We start from the raw sequence: 18,118 nt of genomic DNA, 5'->3' as shown, positions 1-18,118 counted from the left end.
TCCGCAGGGTTAGTTCACAAAGAGGACTCTCTGCCATTTAGAGCAGCAGAGGTGAGAAAACCCAGGAGGACTGAGTGAGCCAGTTGCAGGTACCGACACTTTAGGGAGGGTGAAGGCATTGGTGAGAGAGTCGAGGAAAGATTCACAAGACGATGGGTTCCAGGGATGAGGAATTTCAGATAAGGTAGACCAATTGGAGAAGTTGAGGATTGTTGTCCTTAGAGCAGAGGTTAAAGTGAGATTTACTATGGATTCAAAATCAAAGGGTTTTGAAACTGTCTCCAGTGAGCACAAGGATGTTTCTATTGAAGTGAAAGCGGGAACAGGTTACTGATTTGGATGATCAGCCATGACTATAATGAATGGTGGAGCATGCTCGAAGGGCCGAATGGCCTACTCCTGCTTCTATTTTTTCAGTGATAATCAGAAGACAACTTTACAGCAAGAGAACGGGGGTAAAATTGGACACTTATGCAAGGAACCAGTGATCTGGAATGCACTTAGAATGATGTGACACGGGCAGTGGAATCACTAACTTTCAGAAGTGGTTGGATAAATACTTGGGGGCCAGTTCAAACTTTCAAAACTGAGATGAAAGGTTTTTGTTGGGTAAGTATTAGGAGACATGGGTGCAGTCAGGATACAGGATCAGGCTTATTTCAACGGCAGAACAGGCGAAAAGGGCTGAGTAACCGCCTGCTATTACTCTCTGCCTCTGGGGAATATTGCAGGGCTGCGAAGGCAGGCAGGGGGATTGGGACTAAACAGTTGCTACAAAGAGCTTGGCACAAGCACAAGGGGGCCAAATAGCCCTCGGTCCTGGGAACGATATTCTCCAAGATATCACCTCGCAGTGCAGGAACTTCAGAGGAAGCTTCCCCATCACATGCTGTCCTCTCATTGGAGAAGCTCAGAAAACCTGCCTTCTTCCCCCCCCCCCCACCCCCCCCACCCCAGAGGCTGTAACCCACCCCTTCTTCCCCCCCCACCCCCGCCCCCCTCCCCAGAGGCTGTAACCCACCCCCTCCAGGTCTCTTCCTCCTCCCCACACCCCCCCCCCCCCCGACCCCCCAGGTCTTCCCTTTCTCACCCCCCCCCGCCCCCCAGGTCTTCTCCCCCCGGAGGCTGTAACCACCCCAGTCTTCCTTTCTCTTTCCACCCCCCACCAAGTGGCTGGAAGCCTCCCCCCTCCCCTGATGACTCCACTCCACTCCACTGGGACTCGGCAGCTTGCGCTGGAGACTGGCTCTGAACAGGAGCTGCTGGGAGCGGCTGAGTGACTTGCGGATCGGAGGGAAAGGGGAAACGGGAGGGTAAAGTCAGCCCCGCGGCTCGGTCTCTATTTACTCCTGAAGAAGCGGCACCGCCGGCAGCAGAAGCCGGTCCCGGGCGAGAGCCCAGGCTCAATGTTGGACTAAATGTTAGAGAAAGCGCTCGGATTATAAATTCTGTAAACAAGCTGCAAATGTCAGACACAAAAAACACTCGCTCGCGCTCTCCCGAAACTTCAACAAGTTTAACAGGGAGGGAACTCGGAGCCAATATCCCAGAACACAAGCCAAACACCGGCAAAGATTACAGTTCAGAACCGAGTGCAGGCAATGGACAAACCCGGCTCCGTGAAACCCAGCAGCGACCAGACCCCCCAGACCATCCCCCCCGGGTCTGAGCACCGACCAGACCCCCCAGACCAGACCCCGGGTCTGAGGCCACCGACCAGACCCCCCGGTCTGAGCACCGACCAGACCCCCAGACCAGACCCCGGTCTGAGCACCGACCAGACCCCCCGGGTCTGAGCACCGACCAGACCCGACCCCCCGGGTCTGAGCACCGACCAGACCCCCAGACCAGACCCCGGGTCTGAGTTCTAAGTCAACGGCGTGTGGATTGTGTCCAAATCGCTGTTTGACGAGACCGCCAAGTTGAGGGAAGCGGATCAGCTTCAGACCCGGCTTTGGGGGTGGCGGGGGCGGAATGAGGGCATGAAATCCCGCTCCTCCAAACCGGCAGCCCTCCGCAAAGTACCGGGAGCAGCTCCAAGGGAGAGTCCGAAGCTGCTCCAACCCGGGACTGGACACCACTGAAACCAAACTCAGCACCAGAGGGAAGTGGGTGACAACCTCCCGGAGAGAGGAGTGAGTGTCACCCGGTAAAAGCCCAGAAAACTCCGGAGAATCTCAGCATCTCCGCCGGGAACGGCTCTGCGCCCACCTCCGGGCCTCTGTCCGAGCAGCCACGGGGCTGGCCGGTTTAAGTGGTTACTGGGAGCCGGGATCGGGCGGCGGCTCCGCCGAAACTGGATTCGGATCCCGCCGTGCCGATACTTGCAAACAACTCCTGACTAACTCTGGGGGTCAAGTTCAAGAGGCCCCAAGGCAGAGAGAGAAACTGGTCAAAATAAACAGGCTCATCCCTGCCAAAGGCACCTGACTCAGCAGAGCAACCTGTGGCTACAGAAACTCAGGGACAGAGAGACACAGAGACCCAAACACCCAGAGAGAGAGAGGAGAGACACAGAGACCCAAACACCCAGAGAGAGAGAGAGAGACAGAGACCCAAACACCGCAGAGAGAGAGAGAGAGACCCAAACACCCAGAGTAGAGAGAGAGAGACCCAAACACCCAGAGAGAGAGAGAGAGACCCAAACACCCAGAGAGAGAGAGAGAGACAGACCCAAACACCCAGAGAGAGAGAGAGAGACAGAGACCCAAACACCCAGAGAGAGAGAGAGAGACAGAGACCCAAACACCCAGAGAGAGAGAGAGAGACAGAGACCCAAACACCCAGAGAGAGAGAGAGAGACAGAGACCCAAACACCCAGAGAGAGAGAGAGAGAGAGACAGAGACCCAAACACCCAGAGAGAGAGAGAGAGAGACAGAGACCCAAACACCCAGAGAGAGAGAGAGAGAGAGACAGAGACCCAAACACCCAGAGAGAGAGAGAGAGAGAGACAGAGACCCAAACACCCAGAGAGAGAGAGAGAGACAGAGACCCAAACACCCAGAGAGAGAGAGAGAGACAGAGACCCAAACACCCAGAGAGAGAGAGAGAGACAGAGACCCAAACACCCAGAGAGAGAGAGAGAGACAGAGACCCAAACACCCAGAGAGAGAGAGAGAGACAGAGACCCAAACACCCAGAGAGAGAGAGAGAGACAGAGACCCAAACACCCAGAGAGAGAGAGAGAGACAGAGACCCAAACACCCAGAGAGAGAGAGAGAGACAGAGACCCAAACACCCAGAGAGAGAGAGAGACACAGAGACCCAAACACCGAGAGAGAGAGAGACACAGAGACCCAAACACCGAGAGAGAGAGAGACAGAGACCCAAACACCGAGAGAGAGAGAGAGACAGAGACCCAAACACCGAGAGAGAGAGAGAGACAGAGACCCAAACACCCAGAGAGAGAGAGAGAGACAGAGACACAAACACCCAGAGAGAGAGAGAGAGACAGAGACCCAAACACCCAGAGAGAGAGAGACAGAGACCCAAACACCCAGAGAGAGAGAGAGACAGAGACCCAAACACCCAGAGAGAGAGAGAGACAGAGACCCAAACACCCAGAGAGAGAGAGAGAGACAGAGACCCAAACACCCAGAGAGAGAGAGAGAGACAGAGACCCAAACACCCAGAGAGAGAGAGAGACACAGAGACCCAAACACCCAGAGAGAGAGAGAGACAGAGACCCAAACACCGAGAGAGAGAGAGACAGAGACCCAAACACCGAGAGAGAGAGAGAGACAGAGACCCAAACACCCAGAGAGAGAGAGAGAGACAGAGACCCAAACACCCAGAGAGAGAGAGAGAGACAGAGACCCAAACACCCAGAGAGAGAGAGAGAGACAGAGACCCAAACACCCAGAGAGAGAGAGAGAGACAGAGACCCAAACACCCAGAGAGAGAGAGAGAGACAGAGACCCAAACACCCAGAGAGAGAGAGACACAGAGACCCAAACACCCAGAGAGAGAGAGAGACAGAGACCCAAACACCGAGAGAGAGAGAGACAGAGACCCAAACACCGAGAGAGAGAGAGAGACAGAGACCCAAACACCCAGAGAGAGAGAGAGAGACAGAGACCCAGAAAGAGACACACAAACACCAAGAGAGGGACAGAGAAAGACAGAGACACCGAGAGAGAGAGAGATAGAAACAAGCAGAGACACACACCAACACCGAGACAGAAACACCCAGAGAGAGAGAGAGAGAGACAGAGACCCAAACACCCAGAGAGATGCAGAGAGACAGACAGGCAGGAGAGAGAGAGAGAGAGAGAGAGAGAGAGACAGGGGCAGAGACAGGGGGAGGGAGAGAATCCGGAGATAAACAGAGCCCCGGGGAGGGGGGTGAGGGACAAATGCAGGAAAATAACCAGCAGTGAACAGACACCCAGCCCCGGGGGGCAGAGTGAGAGCAGCCCCGGGGGGCAGAGTGAGAGCAGCCCCGGGGGGCAGAGTGAGAGCAGCCCCGGGGGGCAGAGTGAGAGCAGCCCCGGGGGGCAGAGTGAGAGCAGCCCCGGGGGGCAGAGCGTCTCCTCTCCGCTCCCCCCAGCGCCAGGCCACGGCCCGGCTCCCAGCCCGCGCCGCGCTTGCGCCCGCACTCAGCCGTCACCTGGCCGCTGTTCCTGGAAACCGGGCCCGCTCCTTCCAGGAACCGCCGCCGCTTCTAAGAATCGGCTCCCGACAATTCCGCGAATTTGAGCTGGGGACGGAACCAGTGTGGGAGGGGGAGGGGGGAAGTCTGGGTAACGGGGCCTGTTGAGGCTTCATAGCGCCGGGACCCGGCCCTGATCCGCACTCCCGGGGCAGCAAACACTGGAAAAACTCTCGCTCCCGCCTCCTGTTCCCGGCCCAGGGGTTCGCGGCTGCTTTTCGGGGTTCGTTCGGAATCTGATCTCCCCACAAATCCGTCCGGATGGTTTGCCCCATCACGTGGCTGGTTCCAGCAATGACGTCGAGGCTGAAATTGATACATTGAATCCGAATTCTGAGAACTGGGAGGGCGGGGCCTGTCTGCCTGGGGGCGGGGCCTATTACCTAGGGCGGGGACTGCCTGTCTGGGGGCGCGACCGGCCCCTGATTGACAGCCCGGGTCGGGGGCCGGGCCGGGTCGCTGATTGACAGCCCGGGGAGGGGCGGGTCCGGGCCGCTAACTGACAGCCCGAGGAGGAGGCGGGGCCGGACCGCTGATTGAGATTCCGGGGAGGGGCGTGGCCGGGCCGCTGATTGACAGCCCGGGGACGCAGCCGGCTCTTCAACTCCGGTCCCCTAACTTGAGGTTTGCGCCTCCCCGAGGGGGTAATGTGTGGGTCACACACACTAACTACAAAAAGTGTGATAGTGAAAAGCAGAAAACTGCATTTTATTTTAAAAGCATGATGGATAAATTTTGTTTGAATATTTGTTTATTTCAATGTGTGGGGGTAGCAGTTTCTGATTGTTAACCGGATGAGGATAGGACTGAGTTAAAGCACAAAGCCAGAAAAATAGCCTGTTGATGATAGCAGACTGAACTCAGAGTGTCTGACACCTGGGAAACCTCTGCACAAGTCAATGCTTCAAAAATTAGAGACACGAGCGGGAAATTCAGGAGAAAGCTCTTTACCAAGAAGGCTGTGAGAATGTGGAACAAAAACAAGAAATGCTGGAATCACTCAGCAGGTCTGGCAGCATCTGTGGAAAGAGAAGCAGAGTTAACGTTTCGGGTCACTGACCACAGATGCTGCCAGACCTGCTGAGTGATTCCAGCATTTCTTGTTTTTGTTTCAGATTTCCAGCATCCGCAGTATTTTGCTTTTATTTTTGTGAGAATGTGGAACTCGCTCTCACAGGGAGTGGTTGCGCTGAATAAGAACATAATAGGAGCAGGAATAGACCATACAGCCCCTCAGACCTGCTCTGCCATTCAATACGATCATGGCTGCATTTCTACCTGTCTGCTGCCTAAATCCCTTGATTCCCTGCAACACCAACATCCTGTCTATCCCAGACTTAAACATATTCAACAAGGGAGCATCCACAACCCTCTGGGGTAGAGAATTCCAAAGATTCACAACCCTTTGAGTGAAGAAATTTCTCCTCATCTCAGTCCTAAATGATCAGCCCCTTATCCTGAGACTGTGCCCCCATATTCTAGTTACCCCAGCCAGGGAAACAACCTTTCAGTATCTACCCTGTCAGTGCCCTTTCAGAATCCTTATGTTTTAATGATATCACCTCTCATTCTTCTAAACCCCCGAGAATATAGGCACCATTTACTCAATCACCCATCACCCTAGTGAACCTTCACTGTACCACCTTCAAGGCAAGTACGTCCTTCCTTAGATATGGAGAACAAATTTTCACACAGTACTCCAGATGTGGTCTCACCAAAGCCCTTGTAAAAGACTTCCTTACTCTTGTACTCTAATCTCCATGCAATAAGGACCAACATGCCATTTGCCTTCCTAATTACTCGCTGTACCTACATGCAAACATTCTGTGCTCCTTATATGAGTACACCCAAGTATCTCTAACATCAACATTTAGAAGTATTGTGCCTTTTAAAAATAGTCTGCTTTTCTATTCTTGCTATCAAAGTAAGTAACCTCACACTTCCCCACATTATACTCCATTTGCTACCTTGCTGCTCACTCACTTAACATGTCTATATCTCTTTCAGCCTCTTTTGTGTCCTCTTCACAGCATAGAATAATGTACATGTATTTAAGGGGAAGCTAGATAAGCACATGAGGGAGAAAGGAATAAAAGATATGTTGATAGGGTGAGATAAAGTCAGGTGGGAGGAGGCTCGTGTGGAGCATAAACACCAGCATGGACATGTTGGTTTGATTGGCCTGTTTCTGTGCTGTAAATCATCGCCAATTAAGTTTTTTATTAATGTTGGGTACATGCTATACAACCCATGCACAGCAAGATCCCACAAGCAGCGGTGGGATAAATGACCAGGCAATCTATTTTAATAAAGTTGGTTGAGAGCTAAATATTAGCCAGGACACTGGGGAGAACTGAGAACTTTTGTGTTCATCTGGGAGGGCAGACAACACCTTTGTTTAACACCTGAACCAACAGACAGCACCTCTGACAATGCAGCACTTCCTTAATACTCCACTGGACTGCCCCCTAGATTATGTGCTCAAGTCTCTGGAGTGCTATCAACTGAGCTGACACTGTAGTGAGACTGGACTGCATCAGTGCTGTTTATGTAGAATTTACTGTGTAGTGCATTAACTTGCATGTTTAGGGATAAATGCACCTGATATCAAAATTGCAATATGGTACTGACTATCATGAGTTTCTCTGTGTTATCTTAAGCAACACAATGAGGTACGTGTTCCTTGAAGATCTCCAGAAGGTTTATTAACAGCTAAACTAATACATACAATACAGAGCAAACTATATACAGAATATTTGTCTAGGGTACTACAGTGCAGAGTGACTATGGCTTCTAGTCATATGCCGACATCCTGGTACTTAGCTCATTAGCATACTGAGTTCTTAAAGGGACATCACTCTTAAAGCGATCATACAGCATCCTCTTTCTTTCCAGAGATAAGTCTTGTACGCTACAAGTAAAACACATAAAATTGGATAATATCAAAATTAGTTATATGGGATAGTGATTATAAAATTTACAAGTGTAAAGATAGGAATTGTGAAATTAATGAGTGCGGAAGCTCAAGAGTCCATATATCATTTTGGTGGTTTGACAATTCTTCCAGATCTTGTTACGGTATAACCTTCTGGGGATGTGGATTTCACCCTTAGCTGTTTCTGATTTGCAAAAATGTTGTCAATATGTTGGTTGTTGTCCTGTTTCTCCATCACACCCTCATCGTTGGAATGTTCTCTTGTTCCTGCTGGGCGCAATTGGAGTATTGGAGTAGACTTTGATAACTGTAACATGGGTAACCATGTTCTCATTGTGGGGTGTATGATCCTGACTTTTGTCCTATGTGTAGCTGAGGTAGTTCCACCCCTGCATGTCAGTCAGGCACCATCTTCATTCTCCCATATTTTGCGAGCAGTGTTTCCTGCATCCTGGAGAATTTGGACAGATGATGGCTTGGCAGAGTCGTCCACACTTATCTGCCAAACATGATCTCTGCTGGTGATGGTAAGCCCATATTCATAGGTGTAGCTCTGAGGTGTAACCTGGTAACACAAAAATCTTGTTTCATTGTCCTACACTTCAGGATAAGTGATTTAACTGTGCAAACCATTCGCTCGGCAAGACCATTAGATCTAGGGTAATGTGGTGAGGACGTCACATAGTTTCTGCCCCATTTGGCACACATTTCCCTGAAAGGTCTACCCAAATACTGTGGCCAATTGTCAGAAATAATTTCTTCAGGTGCACCAGAGAAACTGAATATGGCACTCAATGTGTCTGTGACAACCATGCTTGAAGTGTCTTTTACCTGTCTGACAATTGGAAATTTGGAGAAATAAATCGGTGACTAATATAAAGTCATCTCCATTCATGGTAAATAGATCAGTGGCAATTTTGGATCAAGGGACTAACGGAATCCCATGAGGTTGTGGAGGTTCTTTACGTTGTTGTGGCTGGTGACTCTGACATGCCTCGCACATCCTCACTAAACGTTCGATGTCACGATTGATCCCTGGCCAATAAACAGTGTCTCGTGTCAGTTCGTCTCATTCGCTCTATTCCCATCTGGCCTTGGTGAAGTTGTGACAAGATGTCCTGTTGGAGAGCTTTGGGCACAATTACTTGTTTTTCCTTGAAGGTGATGCCTCTCAAGATACCGAGTTCATCTTTATAAGGCCAAAAGCATCAGGTTTCTGGCACCTGTTACGTGGGTTTCCATTTTTTTGTTAAAACTTGAGAATCTATATTTTTAAAACTGAAAAAGATTTCATGGACATTGAATCATCTGGAGATTGCTGAACTTTGTGGGGGTTTTTTTGAAAAGGAAGGTCAGCAGAAGGTTGACCAGTAAACAAGTCTTACTGGAAATCATTTGATTTCAAGTAAACACAGCAGGCGTTCTAACCTGAAGGAGAAGATGATGACAAGGAAATGACAGACCACGATATATGGCTGTCACAGAATTGTTGCTGAACTGTTAAAAGCCAGCTGGTTTTTGGACCAGAAGAGGCAGTTGGAGATCTGCATATTGACCTGCCAGGAATCGAAGAAAAAACAGGCCACTGTTACCTCTCTTTAAAGAATCCTTGCTCTTGAAAAGAAAAATACTATATCAAGTTGTACTGTTGCCTCCTGTATTTTGAAGAAATCCAGAATGTTTGCAGAAACCTTGCATCTTTAAAAGAACTCTGCATTGAATGTGTGAGAACTGAAACCTTTGTTGCTGCACACCTGCTGTAAGACCTTTGTAAAGCCTTCTGTAGTTGAATTTTTTTGACCACCTACCCAAACAGACTGTTCTTCAACATTGCCTGGAAAGATGCCTCGTGGAAACCACCTATTGAACTTTGGGACACCTCGCCAAAACAAAGGACTTCCATCTCTTCAGTACTAGTTTTTTTTTATTCCTTCTATTTCTCTGTAAGAGCTGGAGACAACAATCCCTTTTTTTCCTGGTTAGCCGATTGTGTATTTGAGTGTGTGTGTGAGGGCTAGGATAAAAAATAAGGGGCTTTAATATTTCAATTCATGTATATATTTACTTCATTATTGGTTAAGACTTTGTTTATAATAAATGGATAATTTTGTTGTTTATTAAAGAAACCTGGCTGGTGTTGCTTTATTCTGGGGACAAATAGAATATCTAATTGACTGTTTCGGTAAGTGGGAAAATTTATTGATATGTTGTGACCTGTTGGGAAGTGAGACTGAATTTATAGTTCACTCCTCCCACCTCAGTCGTACCATATTAACTGGGGGCTCTTGTCGGAATTAGTTGATCGTGAAGAGGATAGCCATAGACTCCAGAATGATATCAATGGTTTGGTTGAATGGGCAGACAAGAGGCAAATGGAATTCAGTCCAGAGAAGTGTGAGGTAATGCATTTGGGGAGGGCAAATAAAGTGAGGGAATACACAATAAATGGGAAGATATTGAGAGGGGTAGAGGAAGTGAGAGACCTTGGAGTGCATGTCCACAGGTCCCTGAAGGTGGCAGGACAGTTAGATAAAGTGGTGAAGAAGGCATATGGAATGCTTTCCTTTATTGTCCAAGGTATAGAATACAAAAGCAGGGATGTAATGCTGGAACTGTATAAAACACTGGTTAGGCCACAGCTGGAGTATTGTGTACAGTTCTGGTCACCACATTACAGGAAGGACATAATTGCTCTGGAGAGAGTACAGAGGAGATCTACAAGAATGTTGCCAGGGCTCAAAAGTTGCAGCAATGAGGAAAAATTGGATAGGCTAGGGTTGTTTTCCTTAGAACAGAGGAGATTGAGGGTGACTTAATTGAGGTGTACGAAATTATGAGGGGCCTAGATAGAGTAGACAGGAAGGACCTGTTTCCCCTAGCAGAGAGATCAATTACCAGGGGGCACAGATTTAAGGTGATTGGTATAAGGATCAGAGGGGACATGAGGAAAAGCTTTTTCACCCAGAGGGTAGTGGGTGTCTGGAATTCACTGCCCGGATTGGTGGTGGAGGCAGAGACCCTCAACTCATTTTAAAAGGTACCTGGACATGCACCTGAAGTGCTGTAATAGGCAAGGCTATGGACCAGGTACTGGAAGGTGGGATTAGATTGGGCGGCTAGTTAGTTCGGCCAGCATGGACACATTGGGCTGAATGGCCTCCTTCTGTGATGTAATTTTTGTCTGGTTCTATGGTTCTAAACCCAACACCAACACCGTTCAATTGTAAGTGGGGGAATAATAATTGAAAAAGGAAAATAAAAGAACCAGGTTTCTTGTATAATGAGGTAAAGTCTACACCACTGGAATGTCTTTAGCAGTTGCTGAAACTGTTCGGGAGAAGGAGGATGTATCCCTCAGTGACTTGCGATACTTAACCAAGGTTAAACTAATGGCATTGGCAGCACAATTGGGGCTAGAATTGAAATCAGGAGCTAAAAAGGCAGAGATAATTGACGTAATAGCCTAACATTTGAAATTGGAAGAAGAAAGTAAATGAGAGGGTAGTGCAGTTGAATTAACTAAAACTCAGTTAAAACTTGAGCAGGAACAGGAAATAGAAAAACTAAAGCTTCAACAGGAAAAGGAAAAAGAAATAGAAATAAGAAACCTTGAACAGGAAAAAGCACTAAGAAAACTTAAGCAGGAGCAGGAAATAGAGAAACTTAAATTTGAGCTTGAAAAAGAAATGACAATGTAAAAAGTTGAGTTTGAGGAAAAAGAGAAGGAAAGAGCAAGAGAAAGAGAGGGACAGGAACTCAATTGAAGAGAGATGGAACTAAGACAACAGAGTGGTTTTGCAGCAGTGGAGATTCTGTTCAGGAAGAATCTGAATCCAGCCCAGGACCCAGCGAAAAGCTGTTTAAATTTATACAAGCTCTCCCTAAGTTTGAGGAAAAGGACGTAGAGGCATTTTTCATTTCTTTTGAAAAGATAGCCAAAACCATGAAATGGCCAAAGGAAAGCTGGACAATGCTTCTGTAAAGCAGGTTGATGGGCAGAGCTCATGAAGTTTATGCCATGCTTTCTGAAGAGGCTTCTGCAGATTATGAGATGGCAAAAAAGGATATTCTCACTGAGTATGAGTTAGTCCCGGAAGCTTACAGTATGTAAATAGTCCAACTCGGGAAGGGGCCATACTGGACCTGGTGTTGGGGAATGAGCCCGGCCAGGTTGTTGAAGTTTCAGTAGGGGACTACTTTGGGAATAGTGATCACAATTCCGTAAGCTTTAAAATACTCATGGACAAAGACGAGAGTGGTCCTAAAGGAAGAGTGCTAAATTGGGGGAAGGCCAACTATACCAAAATTCGGCAGGAGCTGGGAAATGTAGATTGGGAGCAGCTGTTTGAAGGTAAATCCACATGTGATATGTGGGAGGCTTTTAAAGAGAGGTTGATTAGCGTTCAGGAGAGACATGTTCCTGTGAAAATGAGGGATAGAAATGGCAAGATTAGGGAACCATGGATGACAGGTGAAATTGTGAGACTAGCTAAGAGGAAAAAGGAAGCATACATAAGGTCTAGGCGGCTGATGAAAGACGAAGCTTTGAAAGAATATCGGGAATGTAGGACCAATCTGAAACGCGGAATTAAGAGGGCTAAAAGGGGTCATGAAATATCTTTAGCAAACAGGGTTAAGGAAAATCCCAAAGCCTTTTATTCATATATAAGGAGAAAGAGGGTAACTAGAGAAAGGATTGGCCCACTAAAGGACAAAGGAGGAAAGTTATGCTTGGACTCAGAGAAAACGGGTGAGATTCTAAACGAGTACTTTGCATCGGTATTCACCGAGGAGAGGGACATGACGGATGTTGAGGTTAGGAACAGATGTTTGATTACTCTAGGTCAAGTCGGCATAAGGAGGGAGGAAGTGTTGGGTATTCTAAAGGGCATTAAGGTGGACAAGTCCCCAGGTCCGGATGGGATCTATCCCAGGTTACTAAGGGAAGCGAGAGAGGAAATAGCTGGGGCCTTAACAGATATCTTTGCAGCATCCTTAAACACGGGTGAGGTCCCGGAGGACTGGAGAATTGCTAATGTTGTCCCCTTGTTTAAGAAGGGTAGCAGGGATAATCCAGGTAATTATAGACCGGTGAGCCTGACGTCAGTGGTAGGGAAGCTGCTGGAGAAGATACTGAGGGATAGGATCTATTCCCATTTGGAAGAAAATGGGCTCATCAGTGATAGGCAACATGGTTTTGTGCAGGGAAGGTCATGTCTTACCAACTTAATAGAATTCTTTGAGGAAGTGACAAAGTTGATTGATGAGGGAAGGGCTGTCGATGTCATATACATGGACTTCAGTAAGGCGTTTGATAAGGTTCCCCATGGCAGGCTGATGGAGAAAGTGAAGGCGCTTGGGGTCCAAGGTGTACTAGCTAGATGGATAAAGAACTGGCTGGGCAACAGGAGACAGAGAGTAGCACTGGAAGGAAGTTTCTCAAAATGGAGACGTGTGACCAGTGGTGTTCCACAGGGATCCGTGCTGGGACCACTGTTGTTTGTGATATACATTAATGATTTGGAGGAAAGTATAGGTGGACTGATTAGCAAGTTTGCAGACGACACTAAGATTGGTGGAGTAGCAGATAGTGAAGGGGACTGTCAGAGAATACAGCAGAATATAGATAGATTGGAGAGTTGGGCAGAGAAATGGCAGATGGAGTTCAATCAGGGCAAATGCGAGGTGATGCATTTTGGAAGATCCAATTCAAGAGTGAACTATACAGTAAATGGAAAAGTCCTGGGGAAAATTGATGTACAGAGAGATTTGGGTGTTCAGGTCCACTGTTCCCTGAAGGTGGCAACGCAGGTAAATAGAGTGGTCAAGAAGGCATACGGCATGCTTTCCTTCATCGGACGGGGCATTGAGTACAAGAGTTGGCAGGTCATGTTACAGTTGTATAGGACTTTGGTTCGGCCACATTTGGAATACTGCGTACAGTTCTGGTCGCCACATTATCAAAAGGATGTGGATGCTTTGGAGAGGGTGCAGAGGAGGTTCACCAGGATGTTGCCTGGTATGGAGGGCGCTAGCTATGAAGAGAGGTTGAGTAGATTAGGATTATTTTCATTAGAAAGACGGAGGTTGAGGTGATTGAGGTGTACAAAATCATGAGAGGTATAGACAGGGTGGATAGCAAGAGGCTTTTTCCCAGAGTGGGGGTTTCAATTACTAGAGGACACGAGTTCAAAGTGAAAGGGGAAATGTTTAGGGGGGATATGCGTGGAAAGTTCTTTACGCAGAGGGTGGTGGGCACCTGGAACGCGTTGCCAACGGAGGTGGTAGACGCGGGCACGATGGAGTCTTTTAAGATGTATCTAGACAGATACATGAATGGGCAGGAAGAAAAGAGATACAGAACCTAAGAAAATAGGCGACATGTTTAGAGAGAGGATCTGGATCGGCGCAGGCTTGGAGGGCCGAAGGGCCTGTTCCTGTGCTGTAATTATCTTTGTTCTTACTGTCAGAAGTTTTGGAAGCTCCAGAGATTATCTGGGCAGACTTGTATAGAATATGAGAGGGTAAAGCAAACTAATTTTGATCGTTGGATATGGACGCTAAAGATGGAAGCCACCTATGAGAACCTTAGAGAACTAATTCTCCTGGAAGAAGTTAAAAATTCACTTCCCCCGGTGGTGACAACTCATGTAGAAAACCAGAAGGTTTCAAGGGTCAGACAGGCAGCAGAAATTGCTGATGATTTTGAGCTTGTGGATAATCCCAAATCCTTTGTCCATCACCCCCACAAACCTGAAAAGGATAGAAGGTGGGAGAGTGAGAGGAAGACAAGTAGCAGGGTACAAGAAGGGACAGCTGGGAACGCCCCAGGATCCCTTCCTATGGCCAGAAAGGAAGGTGCTGAGGGTGGAAGTGAGGTCCGCAAGCTGAAGTGTTATCATTGCCACAAGGTGGGATATCTTCATTCAGAATGATGGAAGTTGTGAGGTAAACCCATGGGACTTGCTGAAATACACAAAGCTAATGCAGTGAAAGGGACCCTGACTAAAAGTACAGCAGATCAGATTGTAGCTCGAACTGCAGCTGTAAAGCCAAATACAAAAACCAATGCAAGTGCAGGGTTTGTGTATGATACCTGAAAGTTATAGGGAATTCTTGTGGTAAGGAAAAGTAACTCCTTATCCCTCACGTGAGGCAGGCAAACCTACAGTTATACCGAGGGATGCAGGAGCCACCCAAACTATTTTGCTGGGGAAAGTTATAACCTTTCCACCAGAGAGCACACTGAATGCTAAAGTTTTAGTGAATGGTATTGGCGGGGAGTATATACCCATACCTTTGTATCTGGTGCACCTAGAGTGTGATCTAATGTCTGGGACGGTAACTGTAGGAATTGTCCATAGTTTGTCGGTAGATGGAATTGACCTACTCCTGGGGAATGATTTGGCTGGAGCAAAAGTATTAGTTTCTCCCATAGTCACAGAGAAACCAAGTGAAGTTAGAGATGGAACAGTTACAGGAAAAGGTTCCAGGAGTTTTTCCTTCATGTGTAGTAACTCGAGCAATGGCTAAACAAATTCCATTATCAGAGGTACAATTGGCACCACAGACAGATAGCCGAATAGCTGAAACTTTCTTTGGGGATTTAGATAATCCAAATGAAATGTTTAATAAATCTTCTCTGATCACAGCTCAACAAACTAGTCCAGAGTTGAATAAAGTGGCATTATCAGCTCTGACAGAAGTTGAGGCAAAAGGAGTTCCAGAAGGTTATTATGTTAAAGATGGGGTTCTGATGAGGAAGTGGAGACCACCTCACAGATCTGCGGATGAATAATGGATGGTGGTTCGACAGGTATCGGCGAGAATTATTAAGGTTAATGCATGACATTCCTTTAGCGGGACGTATGGGGATCCAGAAGACAAAATCATGTTAAAGTCAATACTTTTACTGGCCAGGTCTTGCCAAGAATGTGGTGCAGTTTTGTAAAACATGCCATACATGCCAGATTGTGGGCAAACTGCAACCCGCCATAAAACCAGCGCCTCTAATTCCAATACCAGTTACTGGGGAATCATTTGTTAGGGTGTTGGTAGACTGCATAGGACCCTTACTGAAAACAAAAGCAGGACATCAATATATACTCACTATCATGGATATGGCTACTCGATTCCCAGGGGCTATTCCCTTGAGAACAATTATCACTAAGGTAGTGGTAGAGAAGTTAACCCAATTCTTTACTAGATATGGATTACCTATTGAAATTCAGTCAGATCAAAGTTCCAATTTTATGTCTAAGATATTTCAAGAAGTTATGGGTAATTTGGGTATATAGTTAAAGTCTTCAGCATACCACAGACACAGGGAGCTTTAGAAAGATACCATCAAACCCTCAAAACAATGATGAGAGCATACTGTCACGAATATCCCCATGACTGAGATAAAGGACTAGACTTCCTTTTATTTGCCACCAGAGATTAATCTAATGAGTCTACCGGTTTTAGTTTTCTGCATTAGTTTACAGACATGAGATAAGAGGTCCTCTAAAACTAATTAAAGAAAAGTTTTCAGAAGAGACGGATGAATCTTTTGTATTAGATTATGTCTCCGTGTTCCGGGAACGGCTCACGAGAGTTTGCCTTAAAGCATTCCAAACCACTATAAAAAAAAATGGGCAGACAAGCAAGCCAAGATCTGAACATTTGAACCAGTGGATGAAGTAGTAGTATTATTAACTTTACAGGGTGAACTATTAGAAGCACGGTTCAATGGTCTGTATAAAGTGGTCAAAAGAATTGGTAAGGTAAATTATTTGCTTGACACCCCAGATCACCGAGAAAAGAGTCGACTGTGTCACATCAATATGTTAAAACAATCTCATCACCTGGAGGAGGATAAGCAAGCACAGGTATGTCAGGCAGTTGGGACCATGAAGAATGAAAGAGATAGTGAGGATGAGGCAGAAGGAGGCCTAGATAATTCTCAGATTGAACCTCCGACTATCTGGTTAGCTAATACTGAATTGCTAGGAAGATTGGACACTATGGGTTGGACTCTATCAGCACGGCGTGCTCTGCAGCAGCACCCTGTGAAAGCGGCAGCCCTCCGACACAGAAGTGCCACTGCTGAGCCCCCGCGATATTACACACGGGGGCTGATTTAAATGGAGGGGTGGAGCAGCCACCACCGATGACATAGAGGGGGCAGTCATCGTAACCCCGGCAAAAAAAAACAAAATTGGTGGTATAGTGGACAGTGAAGAAGGTTGTCTAAGGTTACAACAGGATATAGATCAACTGGGAAAGTGGGCAAGGGATTGGCAAATGGAATTTAACACAGACAAGTGCGAAGTGATGCATTTTGGGAAGTGAAACCAGGGCAGGACATATACAGTGAATGGCAGGGCCCTGGGGAGTGTTGTTGAGCAGAGAGTCCTTGGGGTGCAAGTACATAGTTCCCTGAAAGTGGCAACACAGGTAGACAGGGTGGCGAAGAAGGCGTATGGCATGCTTGCCTTCATTGGCCAAGGCATTGAGTACAAGAGTTGGGACGTCATGTTACAGTTGTACATAACGTTGGTTAGGCCGCATTTGGAGTACTGCGTGCAGTTCTGGTTGCCGTACTACAGGAAAGATGTGATTCAGCTCAAGAGGGTGCAGAAAAGATTCACAAGGATGTTGCCTGGTTTGGAGGGCTTGAGTTATAAAGAGAGATTGGATAGGCTGGGTCTGTTTTCCCTGGAGCGAAGAAGGCTGAGAGGGGACATGATAGAGGTGTATAAAATTATGAGGCATAGATTTAGATTTTTTTTTTAGATTTTTAGATACAGCACTGAGTCTGTGCCGACCATTAACCACCCATTTATACTAATCCTACACTGATCCCATATTTCTACCACATCCTCACCTGTCCCTACATTCCCCTACCACCTACCTATACTAGGGGCAATTTATAATGGCTAATTTACCTATCAACCTGCAAGTCTTTTGGCTGTGGGAGGAAACCGGAGCACCCGGAGGAAACCCACGCAGACACAGGGAGAACTTGCAAACTCCACACAGGCAGTACCCAGAATTGAACCCAGGTCGCTGAAGCTGTGAGGCTGCGGTGCTAACCAATGCGCCACTGTGCCGCCCAGATAGGCTAGATAGGCAGAGTCTGTTTCCCATGGTAGGGGTGACTAAAAATAGACGGCATAGATTTAAGGTGAGAGGGAGGAGGTTTAAAGGGGATCAAAGGGGTAAATTTTTCACACAAAGAATAGTGGGTATCTGGAATGAGCTGCCAGAGGAGGTGGTGGAGGCAGGAACAGTAGCAACATTTAAGAGGCATCTGGACAGGTACTTGAATGAGCAAGGCATAGAGGGATATGGAATTAATGCAGGCAGGTGGGAATAGTATAGATAGGCATTATGGTCAGCATGGATGCAGTGTGCTGAAGGGCCTGTTTCTCTGCTGTACGACTCTATGACTCTATAACGGCGTCCAGCACCACCGCACAAGCACCATTTTTAAAGGGCTTCAAGCCCTTCGCAAAGATTTAAATTTTTAAAGGTACATTAGACTTAT

General features: G+C 47.2%; 1 protein-coding gene across 2 annotated transcripts in view; it reads right to left on the bottom strand.

The window, feature by feature from the left end:
- Window positions 1–4,688, bottom strand: part of bcl6aa (BCL6A transcription repressor a) — a 20,894-nt gene extending 16,206 nt beyond the window's left edge. The window contains exon 1 of one of the 2 annotated variants that reach the window (XM_068042855.1): window positions 4,611–4,688. The gene's annotated coding sequence lies outside the window, so the exon portion shown is untranslated. The remainder of the gene's footprint in view (window positions 1–4,610) is intronic. The other variant, XM_068042857.1, reaches the window with a different exon arrangement.
- Between the last annotated feature and the right edge of the window lie 13,430 nt (window positions 4,689–18,118).

This window comes from Heterodontus francisci, chromosome 11 (assembly GCF_036365525.1).
Source record: "Heterodontus francisci isolate sHetFra1 chromosome 11, sHetFra1.hap1, whole genome shotgun sequence".
Taxonomy (NCBI): domain Eukaryota; kingdom Metazoa; phylum Chordata; class Chondrichthyes; order Heterodontiformes; family Heterodontidae; genus Heterodontus; species Heterodontus francisci.
This window is presented reverse-complemented; position numbering and strand designations above follow the sequence as displayed.